We start from the raw sequence: 19,010 nt of genomic DNA on the forward strand, positions 1-19,010 counted from the left end.
ATGGTAGCGCCTCAGCAAAAGGGGGATGCTGCACACTTTCCTGGCCTAAGGTGTGCCGTCCACCTGAACTTGGGGGATTGGGCATCATCGACTTGGAAATTTTTGGATATGCACTTCGCATCAGATGGCTATGGCTGCAAAAAACAGATAATTCCCGACCATGGTCGCAGCTACCTGTCACACACGAACCAATCGTCGTCGCAATGTTTAACGCCTCTACCTCTATGCAGCTTGGAGATGGCACTACCACTTTGTTCTGGGAGGACAGATGGTTGCAGGGACTTTCTATTTCTGAGCTCGCACCGTGTCTATACAATGCCATTGGAGCTTGCACTCGCCGTTCAAGAACCGTGGCTGATGGTTGCTCTCACAGAAGTTGGGTGCAGGATATCACCAGCGCTTTGACCATTCAGGTACTTCTTGATTACCTCAGGGTTTGGGATTTGGTGGAAGCCACAGAACTGCACACTGATACTCAAGATAAGCTCCTCTGGAAGTGGACGCCCGATCAAAATTTCTCAACTGCGTCGGCCTATCGTGCTTTCTTCCTTGGTCAATCCTCGATTGCTGGCGCCAAGGTTCTTTGGAAGGCTAGAGCACCGGGGAAATGCAAATTTTTTGGCTGGCTCGCTCTGCATGATAGATGCTGGACCGCAGAGAGACGAATGCGTTTCAATCTTCAACAAGATGATCATTGCGCCCTTTGCAGTCAAGAACCGGAAACCATTTCACATCTATTGGTTGGTTGCTCGTTCTCAAGGCAAGTCTGGTATAGAGTCCTTTTGCGCGGACGATGGCAATCGGTGTCGCCACAGCATCCGGCCACCAACTTCACAGATTGGTGGCTGACAAGTCGCAAAAATTTTGACAAAGTCGAACGTAAAAGTTTTGACAGCCTGGTGATACTCATCTTCTGGATTATTTGGAAAGAGTGGAATCGCAGAACCTTTGATCATACTTCTCGCTCGGTGATTGAGGTTGTTAACTTAATTTTTGAGGAAGCCTTGTCCTGGCTGCAGGCGGGTTTTAGGTCTCTCGAACCTTTTCTTCTTTGTTGTGGTTTATTTCCTACCCAGCTTGTAGGTCGCTTAACAATTGCTTTGTAATCGCCTACTTCTGAACTCTCGGCCTGCCATGAACTGCGGTTCGCAAAAAAATACGTGCTCAGGCACGTTCGCAAAAAAAGAAATCCCTATAAGCAGAGGCTGTGGTGAAACATTTGTCCGCAGTCCATCTCCACAAGAATTTGTCTTGGACATCCGGCTGGAGCACGATGTTTCTGGTGGCATCCCAGATGAATAGGAAGTCCAAGATAACTTGGACAGTAAGCGCCCCTTTTATATCTCTCACCCAACTGTCATTTGCCAATCCTTGCGCCACTGTTCTCTTTGCAACAACTCTGGAGCCGACTGCATTGAACAGACATGGAGCCAGCTCCTGAACGCTCTTACCTTGCAACCAACGATCCGACCAAAAAAGGGTGCCCTTCCCATCCCCAATTTGCACTGACACTGATGCGTGGAACATAGCCGCGACCACAGTTTCTGAAGAATCAGGTAGGCCAGCCCAAGGTTTATGTGGATCTGTCTTCTTGAACCACAACCAACGCATTCTCAACGAATAGCCAAAAATATTCAGGTCCAAGAACCCCAGGCCGCCTAGCTCCGGAGGCCTACACACTTTCGGCCATGCTAATAAGCATTTGCCTCCACTTACAGAATTAGAACCAGCCCATAGGAAAGCCCTTCTACGCTTGTCGATGCACTTAATAACCCATGGTGATAAGGAGATTGCCATTGCCGTGTGAACAGGAATAGCAGAGAGCTTCGTTTTCACAAGCACTGCCTGCCCGGCTTTGCTCATCAATTTAGCCTTCCACGTGGGCAAGCAATCATTTACCTTGTCGACCAAAGGCTGCAGATCACACTTTTGTAGCTTGCCTACAGAAAGAGGTATGCCAAGATAGCATGTCGGCAAAGGGCTCAGCTTCGCAGGGAAATGCTGCAATAGCGATACTATATCATCCAAGTAACACTGAATTGGCGCAATAAGACATTTAGAAATATTAGTATAAAGGCCAGAGTCCGCGGCGAAAACCTCCAGAATTCCTTTCACCAGAGTCAGGTCCTGCTAGCTCGGTGAAACAAAGAGCACAACATCATCAGCATAAAGAAAGACGCGATCAGTGATCAATGGATCAAGTTGTTGGAACAAGCCCCTCGCCTCCGCGACCTTGAAGAGAGCGTTTAGTGCCTCCATTACGAGCACAAAAATCAAAGGCGAGAGGGGGTCCCCCTGCCTGAGGCCACGGGCATGGCAAATGCGACGTCCGGGAGAACCATTGCAAATAATCTTTGTGCTTGCAGAAGATAGCACCATAGAGATCCAATTAATCCATCTTCTCGAGAAACCCATGTGTGTAAGCAAACCAAGAAGAAAGTTCCAGTTAACTGAATCAAAAGCTTTTGAAATGTCGAGCTTCAAGAGAGCACACGACTTCTTTTTTCGGTGCAGCAATTTAGCTGTGAGTTGGGTGGCTTTGAAATTATCATGTAGGACTCGACCACGGATGAAAGCACTTTGATTTGTACTCACAAGCCTGTCCATCTGTGGAGCAAGGCGTCTAGCAAGAACTTTAGTGAAAAGCTTGATGAAACTGTGGATGAGGCTTATGGGTCTAAAATCACCGACCGAGCTCGCAACAGGTTTCTTCCTTAAAAGGTAGATATAAGCTTGGTTGAGAAGGTAAAGGCTTCTTCCATCTAGTGACCACAATGCATTGAATGCATTCATAACATCTCTTTTAATGATCGGCCAAGCATGACGGTAGAAAGCCCCTGTGAACCCGTCGGGCCCAGGTGCTTTATCGACCGGGATTTCAAGAATAGTTCTCCACACTTCCTCTTCGCTGAAGCAATGATCAAGCTGCACATTGCCAAGTGAAGATAGTCCCAGCTGTGATAAATCGAATCTGGCGCCACGCCTTCCTGGGGTACCCAGCACCCCATCAAAGTGTTGGAAGAAAGCTTCCGCCTTTTCATCATCATCGGTGAGTTCCACATCATGCACTCTTATACTTGAGATGTGGCTCTTCCTGCTCCGATAGCATGCTTGAAGGTGAAAAAACCTTGTATTTGCATCGCCCTCGGCGAGATATGTAATACGAGATCTTTGCCTTACAATAGTCCGCTGCAATGAAGTGAGGCCCAACGAGCATAGCTTGGCCTTACGGCGCAGGTTCAGCTCATGCGGAGCAAGAGTTCTCTTGTCCTGAGCGCAGTCCAGTCGGAGCACAATTTCTTTTGCTATTGCTAGTTGCAGTCGAACTGACCCAATATGTTTAGCACTCCAACTAGTAGTAGTAAGGGCCTTTGCAGTTGCTCTCAATTTGAAATCCAGGGTACGAAAAGCATCAGCTTGTGACCACGGCATGGGAGTTTTCCATGCCTGTTCAACTGTCTCTAGAAAACCATCGCATTTCGTCCAGAAATTCTCAAAGCAAAAGCATTTGAAATGCGGCAAAGAGCAATCCGTGCGAAGCAAAAGCGGGGCATGATCAGAACATTCAGATGCAAGCGCAGACAGTCCATGATCCGGGACCTGAATCGACCAATCCTCGGAGGTAAAAACCCGATCAATTCGCTCCAAAGTAGGAGCGTCTCTTTCACTGGACAAAGTGAAACCATTCAGGTGCAGCTCCATTAGTTCAGCCTCGTCTATGAACCGCCGAAAACAACTCATCATTCTTCTATTTAACCGACTATTATTTTTGTCCTCAGCTTTGTACATCAAGTTAAAATCGCCACACACCATCCACTGATCCGAACAAGCCGTCCTGATCGATCTCAGTTCATCCAGGAACAAGACCTTTTCAGGATCACTTTGTGGCCCATATACACTTGTCATCCACCAATCCAAACCAGAGGCACAATGAACGACCTTTGCAGTTAGAGTGAAATCACGAATCATAGGATTGGAGACCGACTGGTCCGACCAGATATCCTTTCTCCAAGCTAGCAGGATGCCACCGCAAGTATGGCTAGCAGGTAGATAAAAATAATCAAAAAGGGGGCCCAACATTTCAAGGACCAACCGATCATCACACACATCAAGCTTGGACTCTTGCAGGGAAATAAGCGAAATATGTTCGAGTTACCAGTTCTCTAACCACATTACGCCTTGCCCGGGAATTCAATCCTCGGACGTTCCAGATAATAATGTTTTCAGCAATCATTTGGGAAACAATTTTGCGACCACGGCTTATGCAATAGCATAGCAGCAACTCAAGGTGACAAAGGCGTCGCAACGACCATAGCTCTCCCTAGGCCAGTAGGCAGCAGGGCATCAAGTGCCTCAGCATGTGATGTACTGAGGGTAGAGAAGAACGTATCCACATAACGTTGGTAGGAGTTGGCATCTGGTGGGTGACTTGGCGAAGTAACTCCCAGACGCTTCATCATGATATTCTGGGCTTGAAGCGCCGGTTTGGTAGCTCGGTGTCGCGACTTCTTGGCTAGCCTTTCGCTGTGCCTGATGGAGATGGGCGTCGCCGGCGGCACGCGCGCCCTCCTTCGCGGCGGCGTGGAAAGCAGGACCGATGGAGACGGGTCCTTACACACAGATTTTGCAAAGTCAGCGACCACCCCTTTGACCGGGGAACTAACACCATCAAAAATATGAAGCGGAAGAGGATCTCGTGAACCCCGCAAGACTGTCACATTTCTATGATCATCGTGTGATGTGGAGTGCCCCGGCGAAATATCGAAACGGACAGCATCATCCGAAAGGCCAGCAGGCCCACGCCAGCCTCCTCAACGAGGCTAACAGGCCCAGTTGACCCAGCGACCGGGCGTGAACCAGACACAGTTGGGCCGGAAAAGCGCCCCACAACAGGTGTTGTTGGGATCATAGACCCAACATCATCGACCCGATCCGGATTGCACACTGATCGTCCCAAACGAGCTCCAGGTCCAGAGAGAGCAGCCTCCCACGCCATAGGATCCCAGTCTCTCCCTTCTTCGACGGAGGAGAGCTGATGCAACATTTTGTCTTCATTCTCTTATCGTGAGCTGCCGACCGAAGCTACCCGTTGCCCAGCAAGTTCAAACATCATGGGCTCAAAAGTCTTCAGCATGGGGCTTGAGGGGCAGGCGAGAACGTGATCTGCAGCCCTGTCAGGCAACGGCACGGGACGTGCAGGCGACGAAAGCACAGGCCCCTCCGTGCTGACCTCAGGTGACCTCGGGTGGCGCGCACCAGCGCCACATCCATGGAGCACCGGTGGTCCAGGGATAGTCTTCGGCGAAAGGCGACCAAAACGGATCGGCAATTGAAGCGACCAGCCGAAAGAGCACGCCACTTGCCGAGCAGCCACATCGCGGTCAACAACACGGACCGGCGTCGGCGGCGAAGGGGTGGAGCTGTATCCGTCGGGGCCACGCCTGCCTGTTCTGGCGAAGCTTCTGGGAGTGTGGCCCCTCACCTCAGGTGCCGCGTGTCGATGGGCCGTGGCGGCGTCGCGCGGCGGCGACTGACGGCGCCGGGAGTTACCCTCCTTGTGGGGGACGCGACCAGCCGGCGGTGGCGAGGGTGTCAAGCCCACCGCCGATGAACCACGAGGGATCGGGGGACTGTCACGGCGGGCACGGACGAAACAGCGTGAGCCCGACGCGCCACGCACCGGCGGTCGACGCGCCTCGGGCGAAGTGCGCGGCTGCGTGCATTGCTTCGCAACGTGGCGGAAGCGGTGGCAACGCAGGTAGCGAGTCGGCAAGCGACAGGTTGCAACCTTGTGGCCGAAGGAGAGGCAGTTGAGGCAGCGTCCAACAAGCTCCGCCGGGATGCGTGACGGTTCAGGGAGATCCCTCGGTGAAGCACGCTGACCGCGACCCCCTACCTGGCCCGGCCGCGGGAGGACCTCCTGCCATCCCTCCGCATCCGGAGGGGAGGAGCGCTTGTGGGAGCGGGGGCCGAGACGCTGGTGGACCGGCCGGCGCTGCTCCTCCCGACGGGCATGGCGGTCGTTGTAGACAACGCGACCGCGCAGCGGAAGGCCGTGGACGAGGTGAAGCCGAGGACGAGCAGGACGCGGGCGGCGCAGGGGGGCGTCACAGCGGCCAGCTAGCCGCGGCACCGGCGCATGGTCGACAGCCCTGCTGGAGTTCGCCCTGGTTTGAGCAGCAGATGGACAAACCTGGGTAGGAGGCCCAGCCGCCGCCTGCGACCTGGCCGGAGATGGCCCCGCCGGCGATGGGGAGGGCTGGCGGAGCAGAGCGTCCAGGAACGGGGTAGGGGAGCCGTCCGCCGACGCAGCCAGGAAGCAGGAGATGGGGGAGAGGGAGACGTCCTTCCACCTCAACTCCTTGGGACGGCCGGTGGTGCCGCCAGGGTAGAAAGGGGCCGCCTCCGGCGAGAGAGGAGAGCGGCTGGTGGACGCCGGTGCCGGGGTGGCGGACGGTATGCTGGTGGGCGGCAGCGCCGGGGTGGCGTTCGCCGAGGAGGGGAGGGAGGGTGGGAGAGCCATCGTTCTAGCGTCGTATGGTGTGGAAATCCCAAACCAAGAGGCATCTTTCGTCAGAGGGAACGAGGGAGGCTGAATGACGCGAATGCTTACCTCAGCTCTAGTAGGCACGCCGGTGCAGCTCTAGCTGAATGCTTACCCCTGCTGGCTTGGATTTGGATCGGCGGATCCACCCAAAAACACCACCAGCTCTAGCAGGCACGCTGGTGCAATCTCTGGAAGAATTGCAGAAGCCAGCGTTGCGGGTGGGGAACTGCGGGGATGCAGTTGGAATTCGCCAGCGGCGTCGTCGGTGGAGGGATTGGGCCATCTCCAGCGGCAACGATGAGAGGTTCCTGCGGGGAGTAGATGGTGTGGAACGAATCTGGGTTTTGTTCGGTGAAATTGGCAAGCCATTGAGGAAGTTGCGGCAATCAGAGGATCTCATCCAACAATGGCAGAGCGGCGGGGTCGTCTCCGGTGGGTGGCGAATCTAGCTTCCTCCACGGCGGAGAATCGGGACATCGGTGTTACCGTGGGATGAAAATTGGGGATCGCTTTTTTCCGTAATCATTGATCGGTGCAAGAGTCGAGGGTTGGGGGCTCGACTTAGAGAGCCGAGCCGGACTTCTCGGAGCCGTGCGTGTGGAGGTGCGCGGATATACCTATCTATCTTTCTATCTATACTATAAAGATCCAAAATAATTAAAAAAATTTGTTACTCAAACTAGGCCCGCTATACCTCTCATGTTGGACCCGCATGTCAGAGTCAAAGAGAGGGAGTGGAGGTGGAGACTCATAGAAACTAGATGTTAGAAGATGTTTCTGCTAAAAACTAATTTTTTTAATCACCGCTCGTCTGTTTACCCGCCGATAGTCCCCACCATACCAGCTCTGTTTTTTGCTAGACGCCGGTCATACTGGACGCCGGCGGCGGCTGCGAACTTCGCGCGCGCGTAGAGGAGAGGAACCCCTTCCCTGTCGCACGGAGGCTCCAAGCGGCACGAGAGCAAGCACCCGAGCAGCACGTCCGCGGCCCGGCGTGGATTGTCTAACTTGCTGAAGGCAAGTCACAGGTAACGTGCCCCCTCTCCGATGCCGTTCATTTGCCATCCTATGGTTGAGAATATAGTACCTTCCCAATTCCAAAATCACAGCCCAGTAGCGTTTTGTGGCCCAGTAAGGCCCAGCTCGGATTCCCCAAATCAGCTACGGTGTCTAAGTTGCTCTGTGGCCGCCGGAGAAAATGGCGCGATACGGACGACGCCGCAGTCGAGCATCGCGCCGTCGCTGTCCCAGCTGCGGCCGCGTCCGCGCGGTCTGCTGAGCTTCGCCCGCATCCGCGACGCCGCCTTCGCCCGCATCCGCGCCGCTCCCATCCACGATGCCGCCTTCGCCTACATCCGCGCCGCCGCCGCCGCCGCCGCCTTCCGAGCTTTTCTGCGCCACTGCCGCCGTAGCTCTGGCCACATCAGCCGTTGACCTTGCTTCGCCCGCGTCTACGACGCCGCGTGCCCAGCTACGTGTACGTTCGCGGTCTACTTCACCTTCGGCCGCTTCGGTCCGCTTCATGTTGTTGGTTCGTAATGGCACAAGCACAACCCAACAAGTAAGTTATGTTCACATTCCACACTTCATTCTTGTATTTGTCTGTACTTAGATACGAGCAATGAGAATGCATTTTTTTCATGTACAGAGAAAATGTGAATCCTAGCTGGGTACCTCAAGTTGGTCAGAAATTTAGTAACTTGGACGATGCTTGGTCATTTTGGGTAAACTATGGAGGCCGCGTTGGTTTTGAGGTTAGAAAAAGGTACACAAATGAAAGCAAATTTGATGGGAAGGTAACCTCATGTAGATATGTGTGTGCCAAGGAGGGTTTTCGAGCACGAGACAAGAGAGATCACACCACAAAAAATCCTCGAGCAGAAACAAGAACAGGTTGTCCGGTTCGTATGACTCTTACATTAGATCGAGTTTCAGAGAACTATGAAGCCCTTGATCTGGTTATTGTGCACAATCATGTTCTTCACTTGCCACAAACCTGTCACTTGATGCTCTCGCAAAGAAAGATTTCAGAAGTGCAAGCTTTTGAAATTGAGGCTGCCGATGATTCAGGAATTAGGCCAAAAGCTGCACATGAGTTGGCTAGTCGCCAAGTTGGAGGACCAATGAATCTCAGCTACACTTGTGATCAAAAAAATTACTTGCAGGGTAGGCGTCAAAGGGAGTTGGGCATATGGTCAGGCAGGAAGCATGTTGAAGTATTTTCAAGACAAGATCTCTGAGAACCCTTCTTTCCACTATGCTCTACAATTAGATGTGGAAGAACATATAACTAATATTTTCTGAGCTGATGCTAAGATGATAATTGATTATGCTCACTTTTGTGATGTGGTGACTTTTGACACTACTTTTGGCACAAACAAAGAATACAAGTCTTTTGGTGTTTTTGTTGGATTCAATCAATTTAGAGAGACTGTTATTTTTGGAGCTGCTCTTTTATTTGATGAAACCTGTGCATCTTTTGCATGGCTATTTGAAGCTTTTCTAGCTGCACACAATGGGAAACAACCTAGAGCAATATTTACTGACCAAGACACAGCAATGGGAAATGCTGTTAAGGAGGTATTCACAGCAGCTTGGCATGGACTGTGCACTCATCACATAATGCAAAATGTTGTCAAGCACTTATGAAAAAGACAAAAGATGAAGTTGAAGATGAAGAATCACATATTTTGACAGATTTTAGTGCTTGCATGTATAGCATTGAGGACAAGGCAGCTTTTGAAGAAGCATTTAAAATCATGAGGAGTAAGGTTGACAATAAGAGGGTGTCATAGCTTGATAGCATCTACAAGTTCAAGAAAAAATGGGCTGAATGTTACATGAGAGATGTTTTCACTTTGGGTATGAGAAGCACACAATTAAGTGAGTTTCAATAGTGACTTGAAAAATCATCTGAAATCAGATTTTGACATCATTCGGTTCTTAAAGCATTTTGAAAGAGCGGTGCAAGGAAAAAGAAACAAAGAACTAGATGAAGAATTTGAAGCTAGGAAAAAACTACCTAGAATAAGAATGAGGACACCTATACTAGTGCAAGCAAGCAAACTTTACAGCCCTCAAAAAACTACCTAGAATCAGATTTTGACATCATAAATTTCTAAACTTGGCATATCAGGCTGCAAGCTCAATAGAGTGTTGCCTTTTGGTAGATAATGCACTTGATTGTCTTAGTAATCAACTGAAGGACAAACTCAGTGTATCTACAAGTATTTTGTCTGATTCATACAATGTACAGCCTAATATTCCACAAGATGAAGACATGCTCAGTGCTGCACGCTTAAAGAAAAAAGACATTCAACCAAAAAATCCAAAGAGACATAGAAGTTGGCTTGACAAGGCTCGAAAGTTCACAAAGAAAGTACCAAATGAGTCTAATGTATGTTGCTGAAAACCCTTGCAATGTATTGTAACTATTTATCACTTTGCTAACAAACAAAATTGGATGCTTAATGCAGCATGAAGAAAATGCTGGTGGTGTACAAACTCAAGAATCCATGGATAATGCTCAAAACAGCCATAATACCTTGCTCTTCGGCAGCCTCACAAATTTGCTAATGGTAGTTTCAATAACTCTCTTGTTCAGTTGTGTAGAATTAACTATTAATTCTTCTCCTATTTTAACTTTTCCCTTTGTCTTTACAGGGTTCTAGCACTTGACTATATGTCTATTCCAGATCTTCTTTAGGCTCCTACCCCATGGAAGGATATTTTGTTCTTTTGGGCAAATTTATCAAGCACATGTGCTCTGACAGATGGCTTTTGATGAAGATTATTTTGTTTTTAGCCCTAACAATTATGTGGCTAAATTTATATATATATATGATATAGTGGTCCCTGTGGAGCTTATTTTGATTATTTGGAGCATGTATCTATTGAAAATGCTTATTAAAATGCTTGTGTGTGACAGTGCACAGTGCTCATGTGCTTATTCTACCGTCAGAATATAAAATAGTGAGAGGACATGTGTGCATTGATCATGTAATTCCGAACTGGGCTTTATTTGGGCCAAAAGTGCAACTGGGCTATCCTATTTGAAGTGAAAAAGTTATTTGTTTTATTAGCCATGGGATGACAAATGGAGGGCATCTGGCAGGTGGTAAGTCACTTGTGACTTGCCTTCAGCAAGTTAGACAATCCATGCCGGCGACGCAGAAGCTCCGGGCAGGGCAGGCGCTCGCCGGCTGCTGCTGTTGCCGCGACGCAGCAGGCGCTCGCCAGCTGCTGCTGTTGCTGCGCTGCGTCCCGCTGGACGGGCGCCACTGGCTGATGCTGCTGCTGTCCTCCTCCCAGATCGACATCCACGAACTCACCCTCCTGCACTCCCGTCAGCAATGTTGGCGCCGCGGCCCGGACGGCGGTGGGCGGTGGCTGCCGGCTGTGGCATCATTATGTAGCCGCTGAAAAAGTTATTAGATGCAGTAAGGGCCAGGTGCACTGATCTTGATGACATAATGTAGCCGCTGAAAAAGTTATTCGATGAGTCTTATTATTTTTTATAAAATGCAGTGCTCATGCATACTTATTTTAAAATAATGCTGTTTGTTGCACACATATTTTTCTTGTTCCACAATTACTTTACATAAAACTATTGGCAACCGATTTTGTAGTTGCTTATCTTGTAAGTTAGTTTATTCCATGGCAAAGGTTGCTCGAGTCTGAGCTCACGCTACACATATGGTTGCAATTTTAATGGAAAACATGCTGGTATTTTGAGCCTTACCTGGTCATAGCCTTGTTCTGCTAATAAAATATGTAGCTTGAGATAATGGCATTGCAGTTTAATACCGCAATATATCAATAGATATGCTACATAAGATATCAGACAAGGATATATGTTAGTGATGCATATATATATTTTGCCTACATGGTGCGCAGTCAATATTTAAAATCTCAGATATTGCTATTTTGCTCTTTACATATGTTTAATAGGTTTCTAAAATAATAAATTTTTTTAATAAGTTTCTAAATTATGTGGGTGTCGCATGTGCACTTTACCAGTATATATATAAGAGTAAATTGCATTCAAGGTCCCCAAACTTGTACCGAAGTTTCACCTAGATCTCTAAACTCTCAAATCGTACATCTGGGTCCCTAAACCGTGTTAAGGAATTCAACCGAGGTCCCAAACGCGCTACACAAGCAACAAAAGCTGACGTGGCATGCCACCTGGCACCATGGTGGCAGATATTTGCAAAATGACTAGCCTTTCTTTCTATATTACAAATAGACCCCTAATTTTTAGCACTTAGGACCCTATAACTAAAACATAGATTACAATGTGGCCCTCAACCCCACCTATGCGAGCTCCCATGGCGGACCAACGTCCTGGCACCGTCTTGTCCGGCGCCGGCTACCTGCAGCCCGGTAGTGGCGGCGTGGCCGCGCCGTGGACGCGGCGCAGGTGCATCTCAGCCCGGACAGCCTCAACCTCGGGTTGGGAACCATCATCGGCGGCGTGAGACAGAGCAGCTCGGGCATGGCGGAATGGCGGCTGCGGGGGAGCTCGGCGACCCGCACGCGTCGTAGCCAAACTCGGGGCCGAGGCGGAGGCGTGCACGAGCAGAGAGGAGAGGGAGATGGTGGAGAGGGAGCTGCACGCCGCTCGCCGCGTGAACGCCGTGCGCACGCCACCACGAGCGCGCGCCGCCGCCGTTGCGCGGACCCTACCGTCTCGGCTGCGCGCCGCTGGGGGACATGGCCGTCGGCCAGCCTCCGCGTGTGCGCCAGGAGAAACAGAGAGGGAGAGATGGGCATGGAAGGGGTGGTGGCCGGATCTGGCCGCCGGGAGGAGCTTTAGACCGGAGAAGACGGCGAGCACGTCGCGGGGAGGAAGGGGACGCCACCATGTGGGCCTCTGCTGCGTGCAGCAGCCCCTGCCCCATTCCGCCGCGTGCCACTCCCCGTGTGCGCCGCCGATCCCGCCGCCCGCGCGTGGCCGCCCGCGCAGGCCACGCCCACGCCTGCCGCCGTGCGCAGCCACCGCGGCCCGCCTCGCCGCCACGAGGGCCGCCGACAGAGCGCGGCGGGGTGGAGGCGTGGAGAGGGCGGCGCGGAGTTCGGGGCAGGGCAGGGCGGGGGGGGGGGGCGGCCCGCCTAGAACACAACGCGTGACCTCGACGCGGCGGTGGCGGTGGCAGGGCCCGCGGTGCTCGGAGGCATGGTCGACGAGCTGCGGAGGAAAGAGGCGACGCTTGAACCCCTACAGCTCGAGCTGTAGCAGCTGCATGGTGGGCTCTCGTCGTCCTAGCTCGTGGAACGCAAGCTGCGCCCAGGGGACGAGGCGAGGTGGTGCGCCGGCGGCGGCCCCGCCCGTGCTCTCGGCCACCGCCACGCCTCTCCCGTGGCCATCGCGCCTCTCCCGCGGTCGCAGTGCCGCGCCAATCATGGGGGCCATCACCGGCGGCCGCCGCGTTGTGCCAGCCACCACGCCGGTCGTGCCCGCGGCTGTAGCGCCGCGCCGGTCGGGGGGGCGGGGGCCACCGCGCCAGTCATAGGGGCCTCGGTTTTGCTGGACACTGGCCCCGAAGCCGCCCGCCATGACGGGGAGGAGAAGGACGGCCTTGCACCCAGCCGCGCCATGCCCGGGACACCAGATAAATCAAGCTCCGCCATCAAATTGAGTTCCACCGCCACCGGATCGAGTTCCGCCACCTCCAAATCGAGTTCTGCCGTGGTGCCGTATCCACATCAAGCTCAGCTGCTGCCGGATCGAGCTTCGCCGCCCTTCTTTACTCCGTCCATCATCGTGGTAGCTCGTCGTCGCCCGCTCCCCTGGTTAGCTTGAGCGCAAGGCTTGCTGGCTCGGAGGCGGACCAGGGCAAGCGGAGGACGAGGAGCAGCGGGCAGGAGCATGGTGGAGAGAGAGAGGACATTAAGTGAATGATGATAGAATTTAGAGGGTGGTTTTTGCAAATATTTGCCAGCGTGGCCAAATGTGACATGCCACGTCGACTTGAGGTGCTTGCGTGGCGCATTTGGGATCTTGGATGGAACACTTAACGCGGTTTAGAGATCCAGATGGACAATTTGAGAAACCTAGCTGAAATTTCGGAATAAGTTTGGAGATTTGGGATGCAGTTTACTCTATATAATATATATATATATATATAATATAGGGTAATGCTAAAGGAAGTCCTAGGCTTTACAAGAGCCCGAGACAGCCACCCGCGCGGGCGGCTAGCTGGTGCCACCAGACCCCGCGCGCCCGCCGCATCCACGAGACCCCGCTTGCCACCCGCAGCCGCGCCTCCACCCACGTCGTAGAAACCCGCGCCAGGCCCCACACCCCGCCCCGTTCCGCGCGCATGCGGGCAGCGCCCACGCGCTGGGCGCCCCGCGCCCCGCCCTAGCCGCAGGCCGCGTGCCAAATTTGAATCTGCTGCTGCATGCGTGCCTGCGGTGCTGCTGCATGCTGCCTCGGGCCCCGCATGCGTGCGTTACTGCATGTGGTTGCTGCGTGCTTCATGATTTCTATGACATATTCAATCAAATTCTATTCCGTCGTGATGCAAGCGGAGTGGGTTTTGCCGCGAACCCGCTGAGTCAACCCGCGCCACGAACCCGCCTAACCCGCCTCGCAAACCCGCATAGCTGGAGCGGTCCTTGCGGGCTCCATACGATACTTGTGCCTCAGTGCCTGTATACCGGGAACGTTGCCAGCCTCTCTACGATCTGTCGGACTAGGTAGTACTTCCAATCTGCTAGCCTCCCTGAACTGATTTCCACGAAGCATACTTTGTTGAACTTATTAAAAGATGGAAATTAATCAAGTAGGCTGGTGCTGGAGGCTGTTGCTGGAGTGGTGTGAGAGGAAAACACTATTGGCTGGCTGGTGCTGGAGCTGCTGCTGGAGTGGTGTGAGAGAAAAACACTACTGACTGGCTGGAGGCCGCTGGAGCAGAACAGGGTGGTATCAAGGGAAACAAATAGATCAGCAATCCTGCAGATTGATTTGTCCTTGATGCAGCACCTTCAAGCACTCAAGCAGTGATGGGTACGTAGATGAAGACGACGTTCGCATAAACCGTTGGGTACACTTGCCTTGGCAGCCGACGTGTAAAGGAACTGGCAGCCGGCGATTGTTGTCAGATTGCACAGCCTGTTTGCACTTTGGATTAGGTAGCTTGCGGTCATGCGGGTTGCCGCATAACCCGTGGAAAACTAGCGGATGCGTGCGGGCTGCCACTTGAGGCCGCATTTGCGTTTGCGGCAGGTGCGGACGACAGCCGCAACCTGCCCCGCCTGCATCCTGACTATTCCGTATTCAATCAAACATATTTTGTGTTGCGTAGGTCAAAGATGGAATAGATTTGATTGAAAAAAAATAAATCATATAAACTGATACATTCATCATATATTTTGGGATATTAAATATTGAGATTTCTATATTGTAACACTCTAATTTAATTTTTCTATTTAATAATAAATTTAATTGGCTTTATTTAATTGTCTAGGAATTAATTTGCTTGGCCTCGCATTTATAATTTATTTTTGCTTCATAAAATAATTAAAATTTATTTTAGGGCAAACTTGTTTGTGCATTCATGCTGGTGCATAAGTTTTATTTGGTTGAGTGCATAGGGTTTGAATTCAAATTTATTTGAATTCATTTAGATTTGAGTGAGTTTGAAAAAGAAAAGGAAAATAAAAAGGAAAGAAATCCAAACCCAACCCTCAGCCCAGGCAGCCCAGCGCCAGCGACCGGCCCAGCGCGGCCCAGCTCCCCACTCCTTTCCCTCCCGCGCCAGCCCAGCTCGTTCTGCCCCGCGGCCCGTTTCCCCGCAGCGCGCGCCCCTCCTCCCACTTCGGCCCAGCGCGCTCCCGCTCCCTCCTGGCCCAGCAAAGCGCCCGCTCTCGCGTCCGTCCCGCCTCCCTTCCTTTCCGCGCTCGGCCTTCTTCCACCTATCAGCCACCCGCGTCCCAGCCCGTTCGCGCGGACGTGCCCCGCGACTGTAGGACGGAAGCCTAGATAGAACTGGTCGAGTTTTAGGTCTTCTTCTCTCTAAGCCTTGTCTGCTGAAACTATTTTGCTATTATATTCCTTGAAATTTCAAGATTTTTACTCATCTTGCCTTGATTTCTCTCTATTGAATTAGTTTCCGTAGATTTTGTCCTGAAGTAAGTCGACCGACCATCATAGGTGTAAGTTAAATCTATGACCCCTTTATAATATCACGATAGACCATTTTGCGACACGTTGTGTTAGTCGAGTGGTGTGCTAAACCCGACTAAAGTATGAAATCTTGTATGCTTGTTATTATGCAAATGTTTGATTTGGATTTTTGGTTGATTGCATAGCTTAGTAGTTAAAATTTGTTTAATGAAAATCAGTTTTAAGTTAAAGTTAATTAATTAATAAAATGAGTTAGATCGTTGGGGGTAAAACCATCCACTCTATCCTCTCTACCTTATCATGCCTTGGGCTTCTGTCTTTTGTTGAGAAGAAGGGTAGCGCGAAGAGAATGTGATATTCCAGGATTCATCGACGAGGACGTCGGTTTCTGTAAGGGGGTAGGGATGTGACACCCCGGCCTACAGATAGTACTGGAGAATTTGAGAATCTCTCAGATGAGGTAGAAGAGTTATTCTATAGTTCTCTTTTTCGGGTTTATGTGACATCTATCTGGAGTTAGCAGCAGTGATGCATGGATAGTGTTGTCCAAATAAGATAGAACCTTACATAGTGAGGTTTTCTCTCTTCTTTGACCTTACCAATATATGGTTCCTTTTATCCCAGCTCAGATGTCGGCAGAACAAAAAGGCTTTGGAGACAGTGCAATGGGTGATGGTGTTCATGCAACAGTTTCTGTGGAGCAGCCGATAACGGTACAAGATCAATCTTCGCAAACAACATACCACCCGAAGAATGGTGAGAAAGCTTGCCCGTGTTGCCACTTCTATGGCATTCCTTGTCGTCAAGTTCATGCGACTGAAGATGAAGCCACAACTAGGAGGAACCAGAGGTTGTTCTCCAGTACAAAGAGAAAGAGGTCTCATCAAGAGCAGCTAGCAGAGGATTCCCTTTTCCTTGACGGTCCATCGGTCGATGAGCTACAGACCATCCAGAAGAGAAAGGATCCTGAGTACTCTAGAGATACACAGGTCAAGAACCAAGCACTCTATGATTATGTTGGTGGGTTGACTATCACTATGAATGTGATTCAGCCACGCGGTCGCAAGGAGTCCAAAAAGCAAGCAGCAGAAATAATGCAAGATGGGATGTTAAGTTCACAGGGAGGTCAACCAAGTAGCGCCATTCACCACCACCGCAAGTGCTACAAATGCAGGCAAAAAGGTCATTATGCCAAAAGTTGTCCACAGAAGCGCCTGTCACCGGCTCCACCAGCACCTCAGGCTCCACGGCAGGTAGGACAGCAGGGGCGCCCAGCCCAACCCAGGGCACCACGACAGGGGAAGGTGAACCATGTGACGGCCGAGTCAGCGGCCGAGTCTCCAAACGTGGTTATTGGTACGTTCATGGTCAACTCATATCCAGCTACGGTGCTTTTCGATACTGGTGCTACGCATTCCTTTATTACACAGTCTTTTGTCGAGCATCATGGTATTCGTACTAGCACATTAAAGAGGTGCATGTTAGTATCTTCACCTGGAGGACAATTGAGGTCTCATATCTTCTGCCCCAGAGTCAGTGTTTCCATAGGGGGGGTAGAGTTCAGTGCAAATCTGATGGTTCTAGACACCAAGGGTATCGATGTGATTTTGGGTATGGAGACTCTTACCAGATGGGGAGTCCCTATTTTTAATACTGTATGCCTATAAGGACTTTCCTAGCCACCTTGTATTCTTTATATATCCCTTGGGTTGCATTTTGGTTAGTTGTGCTAGGTTGCTGCGCTCTCACATATAATGTTCTTTTTTAATTATTTTGATTAATGGTATATGCAACTTAATTCTGGGAGTGGCCCGTTTGAGTGGCTCACGTCTTGTTTAAAATTGGTTTTTCTAGAAACTTGGTTTAGGGGGCTCCCACTGTGTTTTGTGCTAGCTACTCTCCATAAGGACCGTACATCATTAGAGCGACAACCTGGGACAACCGCGCAACCACAAGACTGGAATGGGACGGTTTTGGCTTACTAATTAGGTCATTTTGGTTCGGGAGTAACTTATTGACGGGGCAGGAGGGGTGGTGAGCTTCAATGGTCCCTGCGCTATGAGGCTTGGTCTGTGTACCCCCTCGAGGTGGGCCCCATCGTTGCGGAGCCTGAATCCTTAGCGGTTACACCTTACTAACGTGATCCTTTGTAACGGCCTCGTAGTGAGTTTGCTAGTCATCTCACCTAAGAAAGTGTGATGAACAACTAGCGTAGCTCACGACTTGTGGGTAAAAATGTACAACCTCTGCAGAGTGTAAAACTGGTATACTAACCGTGCTCACAGTCATGAGCGGCCCGGATCCTCCTTTTGATTAGTGGGGTTACCTTGGTGGTTTCGGTTTGGTTCTCAGTGGTTCATGGATAATTTTGATTAATTACTATGTAACTGGGTTTATGGTAAATCATCAGCTTGTAGTAATTAGCTTTAATAAAATTTTGCCGAGATTAAAAGCTAATGCAGTTGAGTCAGCCAACCTTAAAGCCTCATAGTTTGTGTTATACTTATTGAGTACAAGTTGTGTACTCACTCTTGCCTACTCTACTCTTTTTCCTCTTGGGGATACTCTACTACTGCTCAGTTCCTGCCGACGTGAGGGAGTTCACCCGGAGCTACCAGGAGTACGAGGACTTCTAGGCGTTCGTCTCCCAGTCGACGTCCCTGTGGCGCCCTGCTTCCGAGAGTTCTTCTCATATATATTTTTACGCTTCCGCTGTATCAGACATTTTGTCATTATTGTAATAAATAAGATTCGTACTCGCTTTATTATATCTTTTTACATGATATGTGCTGTGATATATTGTTCATTCTGTTGTATATACGTGTGACTTGATTCTGGCACATATATGATTGCTCGGTTTATGTCCTTTTATAAACCGGGTGCTACATATATTATATGCTGAGGTTTCTATGACCGAAATTTCAGAATATATAATCAAACTTTCAGTTTATATGATCAAACTAGCAGTTTCTATTGTCAAACTAATTTCTATGATCAAAGTATCAGTTTCTATTATCAAACTACCTAGCAGCTGATCGAAGTAGTTTGATCATAAAACCAGTTTCTATGATCGAAGTACCAGTTTCTATTATCAATATACTAGCTTTCATAATGAAACTAGCAGTTTCTATATTATATCTTTTAGGTTTCTATGACCGCAATTTTCATAAATCGGAGCATATAGACCATTTGCTGCGATCATGGAATTTGATTTATTTTTTGTTTGAAATTCAAAAATTGAATAAAATTATAATGATTTTGTTATATTTTTAGATTTGCATGACCGAAATTCCTATAAATCGGAGCATATAAACTATGTGTTGCGATTAT

General features: G+C 50.2%; 1 long non-coding RNA gene across 1 annotated transcript; it reads right to left on the reverse strand.

Annotated features, from left to right (window-relative positions):
- Window positions 1-4,096: 4,096 nt before the first annotated feature.
- Window positions 4,097-7,102, reverse strand: LOC120687532. Its single transcript, XR_005680774.1, has 2 exons — window positions 6,614-7,102; window positions 4,097-4,610 (listed from the first exon to the last, which is right to left on the reverse strand). It is a non-coding gene; the product is annotated as an uncharacterized LOC120687532 (long non-coding RNA).
- Window positions 7,103-19,010: the final 11,908 nt, after the last annotated feature.

Source organism: Panicum virgatum, chromosome 9N, assembly GCF_016808335.1.
Source record: "Panicum virgatum strain AP13 chromosome 9N, P.virgatum_v5, whole genome shotgun sequence".
NCBI classification, from domain to species: Eukaryota; Viridiplantae; Streptophyta; class Magnoliopsida; order Poales; family Poaceae; genus Panicum; species Panicum virgatum.